The 24,810-nt window shown below is 39.1% G+C and overlaps 1 long non-coding RNA gene across 1 annotated transcript; it reads left to right on the top strand.

The window, feature by feature from the left end:
* Window positions 1-10,560: 10,560 nt before the first annotated feature.
* Window positions 10,561-16,539, top strand: LOC142602683 (uncharacterized). Its single transcript, XR_012836446.1, has 3 exons — window positions 10,561-10,776; window positions 13,964-14,173; window positions 16,337-16,539. It is a non-coding gene; the product is annotated as an uncharacterized LOC142602683 (long non-coding RNA).
* Window positions 16,540-24,810: the final 8,271 nt, after the last annotated feature.

The raw sequence follows: 24,810 nt of genomic DNA, 5'->3' as shown, positions 1-24,810 counted from the left end.
AGCTCCTGCATATCCAGCTGCATAATTGGTGCTTTTTTATCCTGATTAGCTTGAAATGGTTAGCTTGAGATAGATATAGATAGATATATATCTTGTCAAGTCACGGAAGCAAAACCCCTGCTGGAAGGCACTAACTTCCTGCAGGTTCCTCCTGCTGCCGAGGGCTCCCTGTGCCTGCCCCGCACGTGCGGCTGGTTACAGGTCATCCTGCTCTGGGATGCAGGGAGGCCATGACTCTGTACGTGTCTCCTGCCTGTGCCGTGGCAGGGCTGCAGGTGGAATCCACTTTCTTCACCTCAGAATGGCTGCTGTGGCTCCCTGGAACTGCAGCCCAAATCATAGAATCATTTAGGTTGGAAAAGGACTTTAAGATCATCGAGTCCAACCATTAACCTAGCACTGTCAAGTCCACCATGAAACCACATCCCTGATACTCGCCAGGATGGCAACTCAGCTGCTTCCCTGGGCGACTTGTTCCAATGCTTGATAAATGGAGATCTTAATATAGCATCTACGCACAGTTGCTCAGATGAAGGCTATAGATCCATGCTTCTGTTTGACACTCCCATAACCTGATGCAGAGTGTAGTAGTTCCTGTCATTGGTTAATAGGTGGAGAAGCCAGGACTTGGTCTGGCTTGACTGCTAAAAACCACTTCATGATCACGTTGCATAGCTCACGTCTTGGTTTCCTGTTTCAGCACATCATGATTGCGATTCTAATTAGTTAATTTTAATCACGATCAATGCAGCAAAGAGAAGTATCAGACAGCTAATGTGAATTATTACGTATTTTAAGAGCATTTGTCTCAGGTTTGGCATTTCTGCCATCTATCTCCAGAATGCCCCTGCCTGCTTGACAGCAGCCTGTCAGTGCTGTGATGATTGCTGTATGCGGTGACTTTAACTGCCAGCTTTTCCCGCAGACTTGGAGAGTGATCGGTCTGCGCTATAATTACAGCAACACAGAATAACTTAACACTTGCCTATGGCCCTGTCAATTATGGAAGGATGTAGTATCAATACATATTGCAATCTGGTGCTGTACCATTTCAGTATCAATACAGATGACAAAAAGTAAACAATGGTGACCAGCTTTATGTGTACCTTATTCTCTTTTGAAGCTTTTCTCTTATAGCTGCTTGTACAAATAGCTCTGCAGGAAGATCAAGAGCTGTCTTTGTATCATTAAGTATTCTTGAAAGTACCTGAAGTACTGAAGTAGCGGTAAAGAAATCCAGTAATGCTAAGGATTTTCATAAACTGTCTTTCAAATCTGTGAAGGCAAAGGTCAGGTGAGGTTGTTGTTTATTATTAATGAATATAGGAACAAGAGAGGGTATTAAGGTTTCATTCAAAACACATAATATTTTACAGCTGAGTTTCAAGGCATCTTCTTTTTCTGAACCTCTAGTATGGGTGACTTGACCCTGGTTTTATTGATTAAACTTTTATTCATCCCCAATGAATAATTTAAGTTATGAGCAGTAGTCTGGCACGATTGGCAGGAGCCTATGGGAGGTTTTAAAGTAATACACCGTATGCTCCTCCTTCTGCATCATGCTAGTCTGATTAGGTTGAAAACTTTATATGCAACTTCATAACTTGTTTAGCAATTCTCTTCCTTGAGAGACCCAATAAAATACCAAAATCTTTATTCTTCTCTGATGCAGGAGGAGAGTCGTTGTGGAGCTGGTTTTGGTTCCCTGCTTGTCAAGCAATAGCAAAAGCTATTGCAATAAGAAGTTGTGTTATACCACATGGATATACAGGTGTTATCTCACAGGGACATGCTGTTTAATATTTATACAGGTGACTTAGGTAAAGTCATATTGTACCTGCATAGCACAAAAGTCCAACATTTTGACTTAAAATCTTAATGTAGTTCCAAGATTCTGTGCTTGTGAAGAGTTAATTTTATGTTGTACATAATCGTCATTATACTCTCACGAAGGTTTTTTTTTTTTTTTTTTTTAAATCTTCAGCTGCTCTTTTGGCTCACGGCAATATACCATGGCACTAGTTTAAGAGTCCTGAAAATGATTGTAGTTCACTAGTACCCGTGTGACTCTCTTACATGTAAGAAACAGAAAGATATGTACAGGTGGCACAGACTGAAAAACAATCTCAAACTGTAAATGATATTTAGAGTTGTGACTGGAAATATGTAACAAACAAACAAACAAAACCAAATCCCCTCCCACGAAACTATAAGCTGCAGCAAAACTGGGGAAAAGGACAAAAAATAATTATACCAGCTCCCCAGAAAACAGGTATTTTTAACTACAGACCTGTATTAGCTAGCTTGATACTAGTAATCCCGAGGCTGAGGTTGCACGAAGGAAATGACTTGCTGGCGGCTGCATCTGTTGTGTACCAGTACACAGAAGTTCCCACAGCCGCAATCTAACTGCTGCTTTCAAAACACTCCTTGTCATCCTGAAAACAGCTGAGGGTGTACTCACAGCCTCCTTCTTCCTCCCCTTTTTCAATCTGCCTTTGACTTTCCCCCTCTTAATGTGGCAGGTACGATCCTCTTTGCCCTCTGCAAGGGGAGATTCCTGCGCAAATGCTCCCAATCCCTGTGATGATACAGAGCAGAAAATGTTACTGCCATCAGTTATATCCAAATGGAGCATGTTTCTGGTGGTCGTGTTATATGTGCGCAGGCACTCAGATCATAGAGCAAGGAAAGCAAAGAACATGGTCTGCTGCCTCAGGCATGCTCGTCTCCCAGCCACGAGGAGGAGGAGAAATAGTTCCCTGGGACCTAAGTGCTGTTAGTAGAGGAAACACGCCCGTATCATTTTCCTTTTCTTTATTTCAAATGATGATTGTGTTTGGGTTGGTTATTTACGTATACATTACAGTCTCTGCCCTATTACAAACTGTATTTCTTAAATATTTTGTAGAACATTTAGGAAAAAAAAACCCTTTTGAAATCTTTTATTAGGCTTTTTTTCTAACAAAATAGAAGTGTATTTTTAATAAAAGTATATATTTAATGAAAATATAGTACACTTTTCCTGCAAGCTGTTTAATGCACTGGCATATTTCAGGCATTAGAACTTGGCAGTTTCCAGATGGATTCTGTTTTTACTCAGTCTTAAGCAGCATCTTCTTAAATATTTTAGACATTTTTAAATCTTGCAGTTATTTTTGGCCTAAAATCTGCCATAGCAGAAACCCGTTTCAAAGGACAGTTATTAGGATAATCCCAATCTTAAAATTTCAGAATTCCTCTGAAGATGGCATCAGACAATACGCTTCAATGAGTCTTTCTGGGAAGTTGAAATGCTATTAATAAAGAGAAATTGTCTCACATGAAAATTAAGATCGGATGATCTTATCTCTACCTACCTAAAAGTCAGGAGGCTAGAACAAGGAATGGCAATGGCATGTCCGTATCTCCCAACCTTCATATCACCTACAGCATCGCCACTGTCCCATTTACAAGGTTATCGCTTTAGAACAGATTTCAGAGAATAACATGCATCCATTTTTTCATCAAATTGTCAGTCTAAAGTGAAAACAAGTGTGATCTCAGATGCTTTTATTTTTATTCATCGCAAGATTAGATACACATGCCAGGTATTCTAGTGTGTGTATACGGGGGAAGAGGATTATGCCTTAAGCGGGTCATGATCACAGCTGATGCTAGGCATTAAAACTGCAGGACTGATGAAATCCAAAGCTGCGGCTTTCTGGAAGCAGTCTTCTGGCCACCCTGTTGCTGGTGATGCTTCATAAAATGTTGAGCGGTGCCCATCAGCTCAGTCTTTTCACAAGTTACTGTTTGCAGGCCAAGCCCTTCTCTTAAACCTTTTTTGATGGCTCGGGTTTGGTGGTCTAAAACTTTCTGACAACCATTATCCTTTAGCAATTTTTATAGAGGAAGAATGTCTCTCCTAAATTTCACAGCAGGCCGATGCCATGTCTCAGCTGTGATGGATAAGTTTTCCATGTCTATGAACTTGTAACAATACACATTTTAATGTTTCTTCATAAATCTTGGCAGACCTATAGGACAATTTCTTAATCATCTAGGGAAATAGCAGGAGACCTCCTTTCATTTGGAGCCTGCGAATTGACGTTCATTTTTTCCAATGACCTGCAGTCATTGTGAAAATACTTAAAGAACAAAAATAAAATACCATGCAAAGTTAAAAATGTATTTTATGGATTGAATTTGCACTTGTGATATTGGTTGTTATGTATATATAGATTTTTTTTTTATCTTTAGTGCTGTAATGGGCTATAAGTGCATTTGTACATTGAAGTTGTAAAAAATAAATTGATATCTTTTTACAGTGATTTGCTAGTATTCTATTACATCTACATCTAGTCAGGCTACAGAAAAGACAAAGGAACAAATTCTGTGCTACTTTTAGTTAATGCACTTGTAGTACATGAGGCTGAGGAGCCAAATGCAGTTCAAATGCAAGCCGTTGGAATTTTTTTCCTAGGAACAACATGGATTTAAAATTATAACTTCAGTTGTGGCTAACTTTACCTTTTCCCATATATTTGAGAACTTGGATGCAAAACAAAAGTGCTTGGATTATAGAAATGAAAGTCAAATGAAGGCAGTTAAATTTCAAGGATGAATGCTAATAACTAAAATGTGCTTATTTTTAAGCAGGAAGTTGTTTCTGGTGCAATATTTCTATATATTTATGGTAAAGACATCGTTTTCTAATTAAAATGCTTGAAGTTAAAAATCTCAGCAATACCTGTAGGTTCCCAGCCATGCCTGGGGACTTGTTCCGCTTTTGGTGAACATGTGAATTTCTGGCTAGTGTCAGCTGAGATTAATGGTCATTCTGCACTATAGATGGTGTTACTTGGCATTAATTTCTCTGCCTTGTTTCCTCATGGTAGTCACTTGCTGCAAGGAACAAGTAGAGTTCTCATGGATTTCAGGGTAAACATGACAGGTTCGCAATGTTCTACATCTGAAACGTGATAGGGTGTAGTGCTGCTATGCGTTTTGTCAAGTGTTTTTTCGGATGCTAAATCAATTTGGAAAAGTTATGGATCAAATGCAAAGTTTGTTTCAACTGCAATCTATGATATAAGACTTGCTGTGTTCAGTGGCACCTCGAAGAATAGATTAAAGGTCTGGAATTACTTTACAGGTTCTCTCTGATTCTGTTGCATGGAATTCAAGCCTGTTTTCCTGCCATAGTTTTTTCTTTCTCATGTAAAATAATAGAACAGAATAATTCCTGTATTAATAATTATTCTTTTGGTTTCATGGTTTATCCATGAAATAAAATAATTTTTTTTTAACTTCTGGAGTAGGGAAGAATTTTCCCTATTTTATATTTGAAAATAAAATTACCAGAATTTTGATTTAACATAACTTTTTAGAATTATATGTTTTGAAAGTAGACTTTTCCCTTTTTCTGATAAAACTTAGTGAATTTAAGGTTTTGCTGAATTAGGTGAATAATTTTAACATACAATTATGTTCTTTTAACAAACCATGCATTTGAACAATAGTGACTATAGCATCAGGTCATTTTGGTAGTCATGTTTGATTTTGCCTGCAGGCTCACTCAGGACGTCCTTCCCATCATAGTGACATCAACATTTTACTTCTGAATCTGTCTTACCACATTAATAATGTTCCTAACATTGTGACATTCTCCTTGAAAATTCTCCTGAAAATTCTCCATGTATGTTTAGACCTTTGCATAACCTTTTGGCATACAAAGTCAGATTTTTGTAGGGCTTCTGATTTTAGTCCACATTGGATGATGTCAGCTTCTTAATATTATGTGAGCTTACATAAGTATGTCAAAACTATGGCTCTATTAAATGGAATATTTTAGTGATCATCAGTAATAACAGATCTGAAGCATTTTTAAAAGTCTGCAGGTGACTTTTGTTCCCATCATCTTTGCATCAAATGGAATAATATGGTGAAAGTGTTTCCTATCTGCTACTGTTGGGAGACTGGTTGTGGCCTCATCAGGTAGTAGAGGACATTTGTGAGGCATGATTATAAATACATTAACATCATTCACACAACCACGTTGTATTCAGGAGGAACGCAATGGCATATGGAATTTCTGATAGATGGGACTGTTCTTTGTCAGAAACTGTTGACTAGACAGAACTCAAATATTTCAGAAGAAAATGATACATTTGTAGAAAGTGTGCTACAGGTTAGACAGAATTTCACTAAAGTTTTACTTTTTTAAAAAATACAGTGTATCAAGCTAGTTCTGATCATTATGTGTCTGTGATTATTAATACTAAAACAGTGTCTCTTGATAGCCCGAGAATGAGGTAATGCTCACAGCTCTCTCTTGGTAATTATAAAAATCTTTATAGGTACGTGCAGCTGTCAGGCTCTGTTAGTCCAAAACTTCTCTTTGCCCTTGAGTATCTCTGCTTTTGTTGCTGGTGATTCTTTTCCTATGGTGATTGGGAAAAAAAGAAATAAAATCCAACATGAGAGGGTTTTTTTCCCGCCATTCATCAATGAATGAACTCTCTTGCCCAATTTAGGTGCTCTATATCCTTGAGAATCCTTGAGATTTAACACATTATATTCTTTCTGCTCCTATCTATGAACTTTATATGTAATCATCTTATAGAAACCACCCTGCCTGAACTCAGAACTGAAAATCGTAGACTAACACAATAAAGTCTTACAGTTAAGCTCTACTATTAGGACCAAGAAACAATTATATTACCTGTTGACTATCACGAAGAAGAAACAGCAAGACATCACCATTTGTAGTCTACAGATCTAACTGAAATGACAATGGGCTCTACATAGCAATACATTATGAAGAAATAGAAATTATAAACTCTTTACAATCCTGGAATTTTAACATATTTTTAAAATATTTTATCTTATTAAAGTTATGATTTTCTATGTTAATAATTCATCCATTCTCACTTTTGAGTAGAATAGATATAAAATGTATATGAATATTGTACCAGTCTTATTGAACCATACGTGTATGAAACTGACTGTATTAGAAGTTAAGCTAATTAAGCGATACCCATGAAAACAGGAGGAGGAGGAAAAAAGAATCTTGATTTATTGTTGCACTGTATTAATTTAATCTCCTAAGACAATCATGGGGTTGGGGGTTCTAATGTAGGTTTCTAATTTCTGTCTATGGTAACTTTGCTCTTAAGTCAGGACACAGGATACATGTTAAGACATTGATGGGGTGTGTAACTGACACCCTGCTCCACGTTCCTGCCTGTTTGCAGTGGCTCCTCCAAGCCACTGGAAGACTGCCGTTAATTCATGGAGTCTCAGCTGATTGCGTAGGAGACTGTACTTTTTAACGTTCTTATTGAGCGTAACTCCTTTGGGAAAAGATTTTTGGGGAATGTTCTTGTGAAGGTTTTTTGGCTAAATCATTTCATCAGCCTACAGGCTTCCACAAAACTGAGAATGCCCTTAGGGAACAGTTTTCAGCACTGTTTGTGTCACGCCTTGTGAAACAGAGGACAAGCATGAGGAGAAGCAGTGACTTTCAGAGCTTGCTTTTGTGACTGTCAAGCCTTCTGTGAACCTTTTAGAAGGATTTGGATTCTGATCACAGAGTATCAACTTCAAGGGCAATTGTACAAATTTGCTTTGACTATGATATCATCTGAGATATTAGCTGCTAGGCCAGGTTCCCATTAGCCATGCGGTCCCGCTGCATGAACCTTCTCTCTCTTCCTCTCTACCTTACCTCCCTTCCTGTAAAATCCCATTAGGAGCAGCCATTTGTTTCATAGAATAAAAGTAAGAAAAACTAACTATAACTCCTTAAATGAAGATGTACAGCGTTCTATTAAAGGCCAAGCATTTGTTATGTGTTGCTATATAAGAAATTTAAATGTAGATAATATCTTTAGGAAGAAATAGTGAATATAGAATTGCACAGTCAAAATGGGAAACTGTGGTGGCATTTGAGACTAGTGCACCTAGAGTTCATTATCAATTTTTTTTTTTTGTCCTCTCTATTGTTCTGTCTAAATACTTTTTAAAGGGAAGAAATTATGAACTTAGTATTTTTGAAGTGGGTAGCATAGAAAAATGAAGAGGCTTGTGGCAGGGATGCTTATCTTAGTCTATTACATGGGAAAATATTCATATGGTCAAGGAATCTCAGTAATAAAATTCATTGATTTCTGTGTTGCCTGGATATCAGCGGAGCTTTCTAAACACTAGTATATTTGCTGTTGCACAGGGGTTGGTGTTGTCTGTGCGAGAAAGCAGAAGGTATGATCCTTTCAATGGCATAAACAGATTCATGTTTCTCCAAATTCAGGATGTAGATGTTTCTCACAATTAGATTATTAATACTCTCTTAATGAATGGCTTTGTTAGTTCCAAATACCCACAGGGCAGTGTGCCTGAGTGGATTCATCTCTAATATCACTGTTGTGGAGCAATAGAGATGGACCCACAAATATCCCTGAAGCCAGCCAGGACTGTGTCCCCATTCTTTTTGAACTGTCTGTATCTGGAAATAATTTTGATACCTGGTAGGGTTGACAGTCCTAAAATCTAACCTGAACAAAGTTTTTCTGTTCACAAATTAGAAAGATATTGAATGCCAAGATCGTTAGTAGGTTCAAATGTTTTATTACTGTAAATTGTACCCTCGCAGTGGGTAAATCCAATTTCATTAATATTTAGAAATCTATGTGTAAGCTGCATGATGCTATGTGAAGAAAATGGTTAGCAAACATTCTTTTTATAGTAAGAAAGGGGCACATAAATAATTTGTATTCATGTTAACAGAAGGATTATTTTCAGGGTTTTCCTCGAAGCAATAGCAACAAATGTGTCTGCTGTCTGTTGTGTAAAACTCTAATATGCTTTCTTATGGTCACTTGTTTTGATTGAAGAGGAATTGCCAGAGCTGAGAGGGCATAATGAATGTTATTACGGAGAGGGTTTTAAGCACAGAGAAAAGAATAAAAAATAAAGTCCTTATGTGAGCTCTTAGTACGTGAGGTCTGCCTATTACTTTTACAACAGTTGAGTGAGCATAGATGAGAGCCATTTATAACGTGTATTGCTGTGCGTCTGCTCTGATTGCATACTTTGATGATGGGTTAATTGCATGGTGTCAAGGAGGGCAGTCCTGGTCATGTACAGAGACTGACAGGATGTGATGGTAGCAGTCAGTACTTCATTACTTAGAAACAAAATCAGAAATTCTTCATCTTAAAGGCAGTGACTACCAAGCAGTTCAAGAGCAAATGGTTTAATGTGTGACAGTTTATGAGGTAAGGAGGTTTTATGCTAATAGAGCTTCACTTAACCCTGTGAAAACGTTTTGCTCTTGATCTTTCTGTGGTATCAGAGCAGACAGACCAGTCCTGCTGTCACACGTCCAGGGGGCTTTCCCGCTCTCCTTAGACCCAACCTTTTTACTCTTCTTTATATCATTATATTCACGACACAGTGTTTGTGGAGGAAAACAGCCGTACGTGTTGGGTGCGGGTGCCCAGGCGCTGGCGGCGGGGGCTGCAGGGCGGCCTCTGTGAGACCATATTTAAGAAAAGGCAAAATGCCACACGGGTAGGGAGGGGAGAAAGGCGTGAGAAACAGCCCCATGAGCACCAAGGTCTGGCTTCCCCTGGGGAGCCCACTCAGGAGCGGGTTCTCCTGATGGGAAGTGCGGCCCATGGAGGGCCCACGCTGGAGAAATGTGAGGAGGAAGAGAGGACCTGTTACGAACTGACCGTAAACCCCATTCCCCACATCCCTGCACCACTCGGGGAGGGGGAGCAGACAGGGGAGCGAGCAGTGACAGAGTCAAGTTGAGATGGGAAAACAGGGTCAGGAGGTGCTGTTTTAATTTTGGTCTTTGATTCTCACTGTCCAAATATATTTTAATTGTCAATAAATTAAATTAATTTTCCCCAAGTCGAGTCTCTTTTGCCCATGACACTCACTGGCAAGTGATCCCTCTGTCTTTATCTTGACTCACAAGCTTTTTCATCTTATTTTCTCCCTGTTCTGTTGAGGAGGGGGACTGGGTCGTCATCCGGCAGCTGGCGAAGTTCAGCCCACCATACTGTACATTGTAGCTGCCTCAGCTAGTACCAGTGCTGCTGTTAGATGTTTCATTTCCTCAAATCCTTGACCAAGATCTGTGTGTAAGCATGAGGAGGTAACAGATAGCACTGACAGCTGCTTTATTGCTTGAAACTTCTGTCTGGTTCAGTGGTCATCATATAAGTGGGATTTATTTCCACTGTTGGGTATGGGGGATTTTGTCACTCTTTGCGTTCCCCACACCATCCATTAGGAAAAAGAAAGAAAAAATTTTGGGAAGTGTCACTGCTCTGTTCTATTTGGGCTTTGTGTCTCTGTTTTCACCTGTAGATTGAGTTCACTAGCTGAGGACTATTTTCCTTCACGTAACATAGTTACTGCTCCTCAGAGAATAATTGTTGTCTTAGGAAAATAAGAATCGCACAGACTACAAGGTTCAACAGTAGATTCCACCCCCACCCCACCCCCGGATCTGAACATTTTGAATATAACTCAATATTTCTCACTTTACAGGTATTTCAGCTTTTTGGTAAAAACCATTGGTCTTCTACAGAAAATTCCAGCAAGCTGAGCATGCTGGGAAGTGCCCAGGAAAACCCTGATGCTGTCAGGTCTGGAATGAGTGCTGCCACACTGATACCTGGATGCTCGACCCCTCCCTCTCAGGTGTACCCATACCCACATGGGAAAACTGCCTCCCGTCCTGATCCTCCTGGTCACAGAAGCAGGTTTGGCCATGAGGTAAGGTGACAACAACAGGCTGGGATTATGATCCTGGTCCAACAAGCGCTCCCGGGCAGTGCCGATTACGTCATTGATGTACCTTGCTATCCCTTTTCCTATTTCTTGCACATTTTTTTGCCACTCTTGTCCCTCCCTTTCTCTGCCCTGATCTCCTCCCATATAAACAACCTGTCCCTAATTACTTCTTCCCCGTTAGTCTCAGTTTGCTACATCGGTGCCCAAGCTTTGGTGCTTCTGATACCATTATCTAGGTAATCTTGGCTTCATACTGTATTACTGACGCAGTTCCACAGGTGCTTTTTGCCACACGAGATTTTTGTCCCCAAAGGGTCCCCAGTTCTCCCTTTCAATTCCCTGTAAAGTTTGGCCATTTCATACATAACTCCACCTAAACCACCAGTGGAATCCTGCCATCCCCATGGTGCTATCTTTTAAGTTTGGTCAGCTTCTCATCCCGTTATCTGTCATGCCTAGTAATTTCTCAGGGCACGTCCAGTACCTTCTCCCGTTGTGCTCGGTGAGGTGCCCCTCAGGCCAGGCCGGGGGCAGCAGCCCTGTCACCTGCCTGCAGCCTAACTGAATGCCAGCCAGGTGCTGACCATCGCTACCCAGACGTGTAAGGTATTACAGCTCTGTTTCTAACCCGTTAACCTCTTTGAACTACCATCAGTTTCCAGACACGTGTGCAAGCATAGAAAAAGCAAGAGAGGTCATAGTATTTTTAAAATTTTTTTAATGAAATAGAATATTGGATGTACAGACTTCAGTCACGTTAGAAGATTTAGCACTGATGTTAACGTAAGTAAAAAAATTGAGGAAGGGCAAACTATCTGAAATTCAAAGTTTTAAATGATCAGCAAAATGAATAGGAACAAATTTTCAGAAGCAATGACCCATAATTCCAGTATATAAATGGAAGGTCAAATTTCAAGACAAGCTTCGTCCCCTGCTACAGAGTTATTTTACAAATCTTACTACTTATTTTACTGCTTTCATACGTGCTGAGTTCTTCTGAAAATATGGTTTAAATGGTCTTCGGAGCCTCCTCTATAATCCATAGGCTGTGAAATAGGAAACTTCCAGACTGAAAGTTTGAAAAGACTGCTTTTACTATCATTTCTAGTAGTAGTGAATGTCAGCATTCAATCTTGGCTTCCTCTAGCTGGCCTATGCCAGTTTAGTTTCTTATCAACTTTTCCATTTTTATAACTTATTGGATTTGGATGAGTATTTAAGATTACATGTGAATTTTTCCATTTTACCTTGCATTCAGGAAACCCTGTAATTTTTGTTACCTGTCCAGTTGTTAGGGATTTTTCATTGAATCAGGCTTTAGGAAACTACAGCTCATGTAAAGATCAAAGGGTGGCATAAATCAAATAAGCAGCATTAAAAATTTTGGAAAACTTAGTTTTAACTCCCAAATGCCTCTATCTGGTGGTGATTTTTGCTTGCTTATTTGTTTGTTTTTTTGTTTTTTTTTTTTTGTTTAAGATTAGATTTAATTTTAGATTTGAGGCCCAGATCCAAATGATTCCTCTCATTGCAGCCCCAAAACTTTCAGTCTGAAGAGGCTGGAAGTACAAAGAGAAGAAACTTCTGGTGGTAGCTGCTTAGGCTGCTCTTTCCTCATCTGCCACTTAGCTGCTTTTACCAGAATTTGCCACTGTTTAATTTCATTTAATGAGTGGTTTTGGTAAGGCCTGGAAGACAGAAGTTATCTGTATGCTCTATGAAGCTCAGTATTTTACAGGCATTGACTATTGGTCCTTCTGCTTCTTTTGCTTTTTATAGGAAATCATGTCAAATTCTTAATGTCTGACTATGTGAATGTCTTTTCAAACCTTTGATTATTTTCTGAGCCCTTCATAGCCTTTCTTAAAGAGACCATAACATTGTTTGAGGCACTACCAAAATTACTGATGTATTAAAGATAAGCAGAAGTTTTGCTATTATACTTTCATATTCTTTGGTCAACCTAACATTTCCTCGTTTTATGAGTTCTTTACACATTGGAGAGAAATTTTCGCTGAGCTGTTCACAGTGATACATCTGTCCCTTTCTTGTATTGATTTTTTTGTCACCAGACAATTCTAATTGGTGTAAAATGGATTTAAATTTTTCTCTCTTATTCTGCACTTCTGGACTTGCAGCTTTCACTTCTATTGTGTGGCCTTTCCCTGGAAAATGAGGAGTCAATGATATCAAAACATTTCTCAAGATTACAGAGATTACATCAAAACATTTGGTGGAAACCAGGTCTGGCAGGAAAGCTGGCCAGATTGCATAGTTTCTAGCCAGCCTTTTCGGCTGTGACAGTGCCAGATTAGTGAGCTGCCATGTAGCTCTTCCCAGACTTTTCAGGCTGTTTTGATCCTTTGGGAGACTGGATGTTGCAAGTTTGACTCTCCCAGGTTGTCCAGTTTGGCCATCTCAGTTGCAAGCTGAGCTTGACAGCTCCTTCATGGACCTGCATCTTAAGCTGCCATATGGTGGAGAGTGGCTGCTGGGCTGCCTGACACTGTGCCCACCAAACACTTCATCTCACAGCGTGTCCAGCAAGCAATATTCCAATACTGGTAATTCACTCCTCCTTTCTCTCCCATCTCCGCGGTAAATCGCTGGCAGGTTTCTAAGAGATGTTTTGAAGTAAAAGAGACCAACCACTTCAAAGTGCTAAACAATTAGCCCCTTGAAAAAAACAAGTCTTCAGCATCACTGCAGTACTCGTATTCAGTTGTTGGGAGGATGTGCTATTTGGAAGTGTTTTCATTGGCCTGGTTTGGGTCTAGAGTAGAAAACTATTTGTAAGCAGTTTAAATCACTGCTTGTGCTGCTCCTGTGTTTCTGTAAAGAGAACTTTTTCTTCCTGGTTAATGAAAACTAGCTTTTGATAAAACCTGCGAACCTTTCACAGGTTTTCTGAAGCCTCACCTGGTTCTCTTTCATGTCGTGCCCTAAGAAATCTAAGGTTACAGACACTATTTTACTAGTAATACCTTACTTGATCATGATATGCCAGATATTTGATTTCTCTTAATTAGCCATATAAATTTGCTAGGCTCATATGTAAAACTCTCATATGTCGTGTTGAAATGTATTATGTGTCACAGGTAATTCCATAATTCTATGGATTATTTGCACAGTTTTTACAAACTAGACCACAGTATTCACTATTTCCCAGTCCTCTGAAACAGTCACAGTTCAGTATTGATGTTGAGTGAATTATGAGGTTACTCTGCCTACATGGGAGGATGGTGAAGGAACCTCTTGCAGTTTTAAGGATGAAAAGGAGAATCGCACAAAAAGTTTGGAAGGTGGAGGACTGCTGAGCCCCTTGAGACGTAACTCACAGGAAAGGGCTCTCAAGCTGAATGACAGCAAGGAGAATGCTGTGAGTAATATTTCTGAGCCTTATGGGAATAAGTGGACTGGACCTTAAATACTTGTGAATGTGAACGGTCTGATGGGTTTCTTGCCTATTGCAAAGGTATTTTATGTATTTCAGTTTTTATAAGGCTATGGTATTCCTGGAAAACATCTATTAAGGCAGGGAGTGGTGGTGGTGTCATCTACAAAATTATAAGCAAATGGGCCAGCTGCAGATTTCTCTCTTGCTCAGGCAGGAAGGTGTCATAGAAATGCACCAGCCCTAGCAGACTTGTGAAAATATCCCAAAGTATTCAAATATTCCATGGACCCATTTGATCTTTATCTTACTTGAATTCTAGAACTGTGGACTCTGCTTAGAATTTGTAGTTTTCAAATGACTGGGATAATGTGAAGAGTTATGTATTTTTTCAGGCAAAATACTGGGATTTTTAGTGATACTTTAATCTCAGGAATGGAAATGTCAATTTTAAGTAAATTCTTTTTTGACCTCCCCTCTTCCTGCTTTGACTTCACACTGTCAAGTTACAAAATTCAGCATGACACATTGTGCTGGCAGCAATGGTTAATATAACAAACAAGAAACCTATTGAATATATTTAATTGGGGCACACTTCAAGGAAACCTCATAGGATCGCAGCATAACTGGTGTGTGAGTTAGCCACTTCTAGGCTAGATTTAGATGAATGTAATTAACACCAATGTCATATTTTTCACAATTGATTTTTCTAGGATTTTAAACTAAAAAAAAAAAAAAAAAAAAAAAAAGAAAAAGCAAGCAAGCAAAGAATCTATAACATTTCACATTAACTTGAAAATCAGACCTAATAATTTAAATGTCAAATAGTTGTATGACTAGGTCTTACTATCCTCCAACCATCACATATTTTAATTGATTTGACTTTTTGGAGATAAACGCCTTGGGTTGCATATAGCACAAAGTATAACACAACATAATGCAATTTCATAACGGATCTTTTGTAATTGCTTATTACACATGGCTATGCATGATAGATAGAAACAATGAAAGAATAAATGAAAAATATTTAAGCCTAACAATGTTATCAAAATAGTATTTTGGCTGCTTCTGAAATGCTGATTTATTTTTTTTCTTGCAATATGTCCAGACCTGAACACTCAGATCAATCTCTTCAGGAACGCTTTGGGAACTATGAGATAGAATTGATAAAGAGCTTACTTTCCACAGATTTAAGATCAATAGTGGGAACTTTAGGGAAGACAACTGCTGGCTGCTGCATAGGGTGTAAGGTGCTCTTTTGAGTGCCTGGAGCAAGGTCATCATATTTAACAAGTGAATTCTTTACATCTTGGTTTTCACTGAGTCAGTGTAAGGAGAGCAGTTACCAAGCATGTCTTTAACTTAATGCAAATACATAAGCTATAAATGGTATAGTTTAAGAATCAGGTAAGTTATAAGAAACTAAATTCAAAAAGACATATAACATAAAAATTTAAGATTTGCATTTCAGAATCAAACTTCAATCTGTCCATCTGGATAGCTGCCCAGATATGACTGTATGTGGCTGGACGGTAATAAGCCTTCATTCATTCCTAAATGAAGCTTAGACCAGATTAAAGTATCATTAAAAAATTTACCTCTCGCCATGTTTTCATCCTTTTGTGAGCTGGCCTTTCTCCTGTCAGTGGTTCATAAAATACCCTGTTCTGTATGGATGAATGACCAGCCCCCCACTTTCTGGAGTCTTTGGTGACAGATACCCTAGAATAAACCGAATTGTTGGTTACTATACTTTCATCTCATCTTGTCCCACCTGGTGCTGAGGAATCCTTTCTTTCCCATTAAAGAGAACCTGAATATCAGGAGGTCAAAACAGGCTCCAAAAGCCACACAGACCAGGGAAACTCCAAGCACAGAGCCCTGTCACTTGGACCCTCGTGACAGCCATGGATTGCTACGTACACATTATTGTCTGCAGGAGAGGTATCAACCCAGACTAGTGGAAACCTCAGTGAAACAAATAGCTGCTACACTGTGTTTTCTTTTCCTCCGCACTGAACTTTCAAGGAATTTCCATTGTCTTTAACAGAGGATCTACTCGTTTTGATAAGATCAGATTGTTCTGAAAATACTGCTTACCATTTCTAATCTTTAGTTCAGCTCTGTGATATTTACTGTTGCATACAGGAATGGAAATGATCCTCTGCAGTCCTGTTTTGAGAGGATGCTTTTGTACCTGGTTGACGTGTTTCATGAGTAGTATAAAGCTCTCTTGGGCGCTGCACAGAGGCAGTTTCAAGATGAGACAATTGACTGAGACATCTGCTGAAGGGCCTGGTTTATAGAGTATCATACATCCACGTGTCACTAGTCTCAGCACTGTAGCCAGACATCTGCTGTGGTGAGTGTGCCTTTGTTTTCAAGAGTTCTGTGAGTGATTTGTAATCTGTCACAATGGGAAAGGGCTTTTAGAAAGGTAGAGAGAGAATTTTATTCCAAATATAATTGTCTTCCTGCATATAACTACGGGTGAATGGATGTATTCTCAGCCATGTTAATCTGGAGACATACCTGCTGAACTGTTCTCATGATTTATTAATTTTTCCTTATATCAAAATGAGGAAACAGGTGTTGAGAACTGAAGTGGTTTTTGTACTCCAGAAAAGCTCTGTCCCTTACCACAGAACCATGCAGGTGGGAAGGGACCTTCAGACATCTCTAGTCCAACCTCCTGCTCAAAGCAGGTCCAAGCTTTGTCCAGCTGGGCTTTGGGTATCTACTGTATGGAAGCTGCACTGCCTTTCTAAACAACATATTCCCAGTGTTTGACAATCCTCATTGTGAAAATATTTTCTGATAACATAAATCAAAATTTCCTGTGTTTTAACTTATGTCCATTGTCTCTCATCCTAGTGATGTGCACTTTTGTGATGAGTCTGGATCCGTCTCTTCTCCACCTCTCATTGGTTAGTTGAAGACAGAAATGAGATCTCCCCGTAGCCTCTTCTTAAGACTGCACAAACCCATCTGTCTCGCCCTCTCCTCATGTGTCACATGTTCCAGCCCCTAATCATCTTGGTGGCCCTTCACTGTGCTTGCTGCTGTACATCAATGTCATCTTTGTAGTGGGGAGCCCAAAACCAGACACAGTTCTCCAGATGTAGTTTCATGAGTGCTAAATAGAAGTAAATAATCACTACCCTTGATCGTCTCACTACAGCCTTGGTTGTGGAGTATGCGGTTGGCTGCCTTTGGCACAGTGGCACAGTGGCTGCCAGCTGCTGTTCAATTTGTTGTCCACTAAATTCCCCAGGTCCTTTCTGAAAAATGCCTGACATCATACAGTATCTGGACTCAGGGGTGACCACTGAGGAGTGCCACCAGAAACTGGCTGCTAGTTATCATCCTCCAAGAGATATCCTCCAACACTCTCGAGAAAACTCCAGGGCTAATAGCATGAGTAGCATGCCTCGTATGCCTATAGTCCGAGCAAGTTCTGAAGAACTGGATTTGTTCATCTGAAGGATGAATCTCCTCTTTTGCTGCCTTTTAGCTCAGCTTTGATTTTTTTGTAGTAGCAATGGAAATACTACCTCCAGTGTTTGAAATGCATTCTTTGCAATGATAGATATTTAGTATCATAAGTCAAAATAAGAAAACAGTTGTCAATTCTGACTCCAAGATGCAAGGTAGCTTTTAACAAATTTTCAGTGTCTGTGAAAAACTCAAGACGATACTCCATATGGCAGCCCAATACACTGATACAGACCCCTTGCAACTATAGCAGAACATTCTTTTTAGTATGTTTTTTTTCTTTATTTACCTCATTTTTCTGGCATTGTAAGATGCTTGCTATCATGTTAAGGCTCACCTATTGCTGTCTATTCATAGGACATGTTAATTTCTAACTTGGGGACCTGCTTCACCATGACTTACAATTCCTGCAGACAACCTTAGTATTAGTATGTGGTGTTCCTAAAATAGTGACGGGGTGAAACCATATTCGTCTGCTCTCACCTGACCCCACTTCTTGTGCCTTATCTCCTGGGCCATAAGAACTCATATAGATCATTTGACTTCTGCTTCTGGTCTCAGTTATAAATACTAGTTGTTATGTCCTCTAAGGTCTCCAAGCTTTCTTTAAATGAGGGTGAGTGCAAAGTGATGGGTACTCCAAAATGATTGCCAATTGCTAAATTTAACTGAGAAATAAAGCTAAGATCATAACTAATTCATATTAGCTACAGCTTAATTCAACTAAGATGAGGACTCGTTATAGCAAATATTTTTTCTTGGTCCCTGAATTACTAAAAGTAGGGAAGAAAAGAGTTTGAATATTGTAATTTTGGTTTTGTCCAGCTGATATACACATTAGCTGATAAGAGAAACTGTCACACCAGTATGCTGTTGTGCCTTCTTGTTGCTTACTGTTGTAAAGTCCCATTTTCTTCCATTTCTGATGCAATGTAGTTGTTGTTATTCTTTAACCACATGGCCATCACTCTCATTTCCTCTATTCTTTTGGAGACTCTGCTTTTTCAAGGCTGGTGACTGCTTTTAATCTTTACAAATATTTTTGGTAAGCATCTGATCTTGAGACACTTAAATCATGGGACCATTTTTAATATATAAAGTTAAAGAAAATCAACTGTTTAGACCCCTTCCACCTAACTTCTCATTTTGTCTGAGTTAGTTTGACTGTTTGCACATAACAGCAGATCTGTTTGGGTTTTGGGGTGGGTTTTTTTGTTGTTGTTTTTTGTGGTTTTTTTCCCCTCTGCTGTTTCCATTGCTCTTGTTAATTCTACTGCTTTGAGCTATGTTAAATTTGCTTTTGCCAGGAATCATCTTTGAAATCTCTCATTATTAACAGAGCATTCATTCTCTCAGTATGTCCTCTAGGACATTTCTAAATGGGCAATACTCTGTTAGCCTTCTAGGCTGTCACATGCATAGTTAGAGTATCATACAGCTATAATATCATATTGCCTTTTCCTATCATGAAATATTTTACAATGATGTTGATTTTGATATGTATTACTCTTTTACAGTCCTTTGCAGATCTTTTGACGTTTCTTTATCTCCTGGTTTCTGAGGCTGCTACAAACTGATTAAGACAGGGTAAGTTTAACACTTTATACGTTTAGGAAAATTGATTTATTTGTTCTCTGTAATATTATATGTGAAAAAACATTGGCCCAGAGTTTCAATATATTACTGCCAATCTTCATTTTCTGCATTGAATTGTTCATTTTTCCTACAAACTGCCACTCTTCTATATTTTTTTTTGTTAACATTTTTATTAAAGAATAATTTAGTTTATAAAAGCAACCTGTACTTACATTGTTGAAAAGAAATTCCTGCTCTGTTTCAGCAACATGAAAAATACAGTAGGGGAAAAACCCTCTGTAATTAAACAGCAAATGAAGGTGGAATGGAGAATGGCTCCGTTATGTCTTGCTCTTGGTTCATCTCCTGAGACACTGTCTGTTAACCCTGTGGAATATTTTGCTCTGGGTGCCAAAAGGCAGTCAGCCAGTGTGCCTTTGGGGTAAGTATACTTACAATAATTTGTGTAATGACCATTTTCCATCACCAACTGCAGTTTGGAGGAGTCAGCATATAATTAACTTGTTTTCAAAATTATTGCTCTTATAGGTCCTTTGGCAGTTTATATGATGCAATTTTTTGCAGCACGAACTCAAAACTTGCTATGTGGGGCTAATATGTATATTTATTTTCTCTTTTGCAAACATCATTGAGAGAGATTTCAGCTTTTCTGAAGCAGTTCATGTTTTCTTTCTATTCTGAGTGCCACACATTAGTTTGCTTGGAGCTGTGAATGTCCATAGTTTTATTTTATAGGACAATACCAAGCATGAGCTGTGCAATGTGCCGTCTTTAGGCCTGCCACCTGGTAGGCTCTAGAGCAGATAAACAATTAACAAAGCCCCCCAGTCTGGTGGCTAAATGCAGTCCTGCGAAGGACTGCAGCTGAGACTCAAATAAAAATTGTACAGTCTCTAGGCAGCAGCTAAAGACCAAGCATGCCAAAAGGAACTTTGTGCAATAAGAACCATCATTTGCATGCAAAACTTGATATATTATTTCCTTGTTCATCCAAAATTCTCAGTAAAATAATCATTTGCAGTAAGGGTGTGACTTAGGAGTCTGTCCAGATTAGACTATCTTCTCTGAGTGTGTAAGGTGAGACTGAGATCTCGCTTCGGCCAGGCATATTTCCTGACGTGTCCCCTTTTGAACAAATGAAGTGTTGGAACTCGGGTTGTAGCAGGAGCTGGAGACGCCTCTCAGTTCACAGTTGCCACTAAGGCCAGTGTTAGCTCTGCAGGCCTGCTTTCACACCCTGGTCCAATCTAATCGATTGCACAAATCTCACGTGATTTAAGGGAATCTCTTTGGCACAGGACTACTAGCTTTGTCGACAAAGCACCAGCAAAGTCTCTGTGAGCCCTTCTCCACTCCACTCCACTGGAGATCTCAGCTAACTGGTTTGTCTTTTCGCTATAAAACAGAGGTAGAGAAAAGTTCTTCTGCAGAGAGGTACTAATCCTACTAGAGAGCTGACATCTACTGATGCCAGCAGCATGTTCTTTCATTTCTTTAAAAATTATTTATATTAACCCATTTGAAACTTTGATTTAACCCTTCCATTATTAATATCTCTTCTGGCTCCCAGTCTCTCTGCTGTCTCTGCTGTCTCATTTCCCACTCTCCACTGTTTATCTTTTCCAGGGTTTTTTATTCCTAATTAATAAGTAGGTTAATTTTAACTCTTGCATGTTTACCTGATTTGAGCTGAGTTTTTCAGAGTTCAGTCTTGCTTTGTATCTTCAACTCACAGACATGACCCTTCAAATGAAGGGTCTAGCCAGAAGGTGTCCAAACTTTGTAAAGGGAAATTTCAAACCTTACAGTGCTTACCTCTGCATTTTTACTTTTGACGCAAACTATTTCTTTACATTAATTTCAAGTATTCATAGACATCAATAGTTTTATTTGGACTAGGATTAAGGAGAAAAGACATTTCAAAAATTATGCTAATCGAGGGCTACTTTCAGATCTGCCAGGATCTTTCTGTCTGGAACTCTGGAGAAGTACAGCAGAACCACTACTTTTGTTTTAAGGTAGAGACAAGACTGAAGAGGAAAGCTATTTTGGTAGTTGTCTGAGATTTTTTTCAATAGGGTCTAATATAGCCAGGCACCAGACTATTCTTGCATTTCCAAAGAAATTGAGTTTCCTATGTCACTTAGTCTTCTTTCATAATTCTAATCTCATTTTTGGTGTATCTTTTATCTAGTCATAGATAATATATACTGCCCAAATATGGTAGGAAACACTTGACTCGTATTTATTTTGTCCTGGTTTTAGCTAAGATAGAGTTAATTTTCCTCATAATAGCTAGTATGGGGCTATGTTTTGGATTTGTGCTGAAAACAGTGTATAATATAGAGATGATTTTGCTATATAGAGATGTTTTTGTTGTTGTTGAGCAGTGCTTACACAGAGCCAAGGCCTTTTCTGCTTCTCACCCCACCCCACCAGCAAGGAGGCTGGGGGTGCAGAAGAAGCTGGGAGGGGACACAGCCAGGACAGCTGACCCCAACTGACCAGAGGGATATTCCATACCATATGGCGTCATGCTCAGCTTATAAGGGGCTTGGGGAAGAGGAGGGACGGGGGTGCAGCGGCGTTCGGAGCGATGGTGTTTGTCTGTCTTCCCAAGTAACCATTACATGTGATGAAGCCCTGCTTTCCGGGGGATGGCTGAACTTCTGCCTGCTGATGGGAAATGGTGAATGAATTCCTTGTTTTGCTTTGCTTGTGTGCGTGGCTTTTGCTTTACTTATTAAACTGTCTTTGTCTTAACCCACAAGTTTTCACTGTTCTGATTCTCTCTCGCACTCTGTCAGAGGGGGGAGGAATGAGCGAGCGGCTGCGTGGCACTTAGCTGCCAGCTGGGGTAAAACCACAACACGTTATTAGAAGGAAAGATTTAGCTATTTAAATGATAAAAGTGAAAAAGGCCAAATCTAAGACAAAGCCAACCTGTGGTTTATCAGCTTGTATGGAGAACAATCTTTTGAAGTTATTTATATTTTATATTGCTCTACTCGGCAGTTTTTGAGGGTTAAATGTTTTGATGATTTACGTGCAATAAACCTGGGCTCTTTTCCAGGATCTCCCAAAGGCCTTTTTAGTGACCTTGGGCAAGTTCATGGCAAATAAATAATGGGCTTGAACCTAATTTCCTCTTACAAAAGCAAGCAGTGTGGCTATATGTATAAATGTTTATATACTCATTTGAGATACTGCAATAAAAGAGTCCTGTCAACCACAAAACGGCGTTGTTTATTGCAGTGGATAAGACTGAATGATGAAGATGCTAATGCTATCTACTCGATCTGCATACTTGTTAGTGTGACATAAACACAACATTTCCCATCAAATACACTCCTCCTGATATGAATCAAGCTCTTTTATTACAGTGTTCTACACTATTCATCAATCTGCTTCCCTGGCCTTGACTGCCAAATACAAAATGCTTGCTGATTTTCAGGGATGTCACTTGACAGCAATCTGCTCTGGGTTTAGAGTAATAGGCTATCAGCAAAACACACACACAAATAATTACAAACATTTAGAACTGAATTCTGGGTATATACTTTGTAGTAGAGATGCAATTCTGGTACATACTTCTGCAATCAATGGGGTTACACAAGATATATGCACAGAATTTGGACCTTCATTCTTTAGAAATGAACTGTAAGGTTCATAGAGATTCACTATGTGACACTGTTAGTTTCACTATTAAACATGGGAGGGTCTATTGCATTTGAGGATTTTATCCATCCTTGTACACTGCATGGTACTTGTCTTTTCATTTCTCTCTGTTTAAAGTGTTGAATGTTTTGGGTAGGCAGTCTGTACTAATACAGGAATTCCTCACTGCTGACAATGTATAGATTAGCATGGACTCGGATTCTAAAGGATCAGTAAACCCTATTGAAGAGAATAATCAATCCAGTTGGCAAACATTTTTGGCAGTAAAGCTCAAGACAGGAAGTTTGGGGGTTTAGTACTGGGACCAAGACTCCTTGACACTCTGGAAAAAAATACCATTCTTTTTTTCTCTCGTAGAATTCTATCTGAAAACCAAACTGAAACCTCCTCTGTTTCTTTGCCTTGGTTACTGTTGGTCTAGGTTAATTAACCCATGTGTGAGTCCCATGATCTGTTAAGGGATTATGTCCAGTGCTGTATGGCAAGTGTGGAGCAATCGGTCGCCTTCACCTCGTGTGAAAAATCACAAAAAGTGTGTTATGTCTTGGAGGTGCAAAAAGTCAAGGTTTGAAGTACAGAAGCAGCTGTAAACATCACACTTTCCTAGGTGTTTTGTGATGACAAGAAAGCTGGTGCTCTGTGAGATCGTTGGCTACACAGGTACAGTACAGTGTGGAAGGTCTATTTATGTTTATTGCAGACACATTTAATTGGATACACTGAAAAAATCTGGGATGTTTAAACAATGTGAGAATCGTGCGTTTTGTGCTCAAATTGAAGGAAAAATGATGCTAGAAAAAAGATTTAATTATTTTTGAAGGAATTTCTTTTTTCTTGAATGAAATGATGACTCTTTTGAAGTCTGAGATGCTAGATTCTCCTCTGGAACTAATGTTTACGTAAAATTAAAAGGGTGGTCTTTTGCTCTTGGTAGCAAAGCAGGACCCAGAAGATGCATAAATAATTTCACGGTTTCCCAGTGATTGACTGTGGGTAAATCGCTGACACTCCCTGTGCCTGTTTTACCTGACTAGGAGGAAAATATTAACTTTCCTATCTGTAGTATTGCAAACTTCATCAGTGCAAAAAGCTGTTTATTATTATTATGTGTGTAGTAAGTTGGGACTGTACCCTCTGTTGGAGGATATGCAGCAGCAAAACACTAGGGAGAAAGAAAATTAATGGCTAGGGAAAAAGGATAAGATTTAATTTAAGGACTTTAAATCCCATATTTTCGCATTTCCTTATTCTCCTTCCCAACTTGAGCCCATGCATGTACAGTAACTTCTTGATGAAGTATTTTGTTTAAGACTTCAGGGACCACAAAGACCAAACAGTACTCACCGCTAGCTGTTCAGCTCCAAGGCTGATCTATAACCACACTGGAGGCAGCAATACTGCTACCAAAAGGAAATTCCAAAGAAGCTCTGTGGCTGAAATATGTTTGATTTTCATTTTTTTAAAATAACCAGTTCTGGAGAAAAGACAGTAAATCTTAATATTTAACAGTTAGTGCTAATCATCCATTACTTGTTCTGTCTGACAACTCCATCTTCAGAATTTCAGGTTACTAATGGTCATCTTTAAAATCCGAGATGCGATTGTCCTCTAACTCATGTGTGCCAAAGCGTCCTTTATTTCCCACTGAGAAGTTGAGGTGATACTGGCAGATAGTAGTAGGGGAACACAATGAAAAATCTGTATTTATATTTTCATTCCATTTCCTACTTCAGATCATTTTTATGTGGTCTCCTTATGTGTGGCTCCATGATTCCTTCTCATTTGAAAAACACCCAAGATTTCAAACTGGATTGGACTTGGTCTGTCTCCCTGCTTTTTTTAATAATACAGTT

This window comes from Balearica regulorum, chromosome 8 (assembly GCF_011004875.1).
Source record: "Balearica regulorum gibbericeps isolate bBalReg1 chromosome 8, bBalReg1.pri, whole genome shotgun sequence".
Classification (NCBI taxonomy): domain Eukaryota; kingdom Metazoa; phylum Chordata; class Aves; order Gruiformes; family Gruidae; genus Balearica; species Balearica regulorum.
This window is presented reverse-complemented; position numbering and strand designations above follow the sequence as displayed.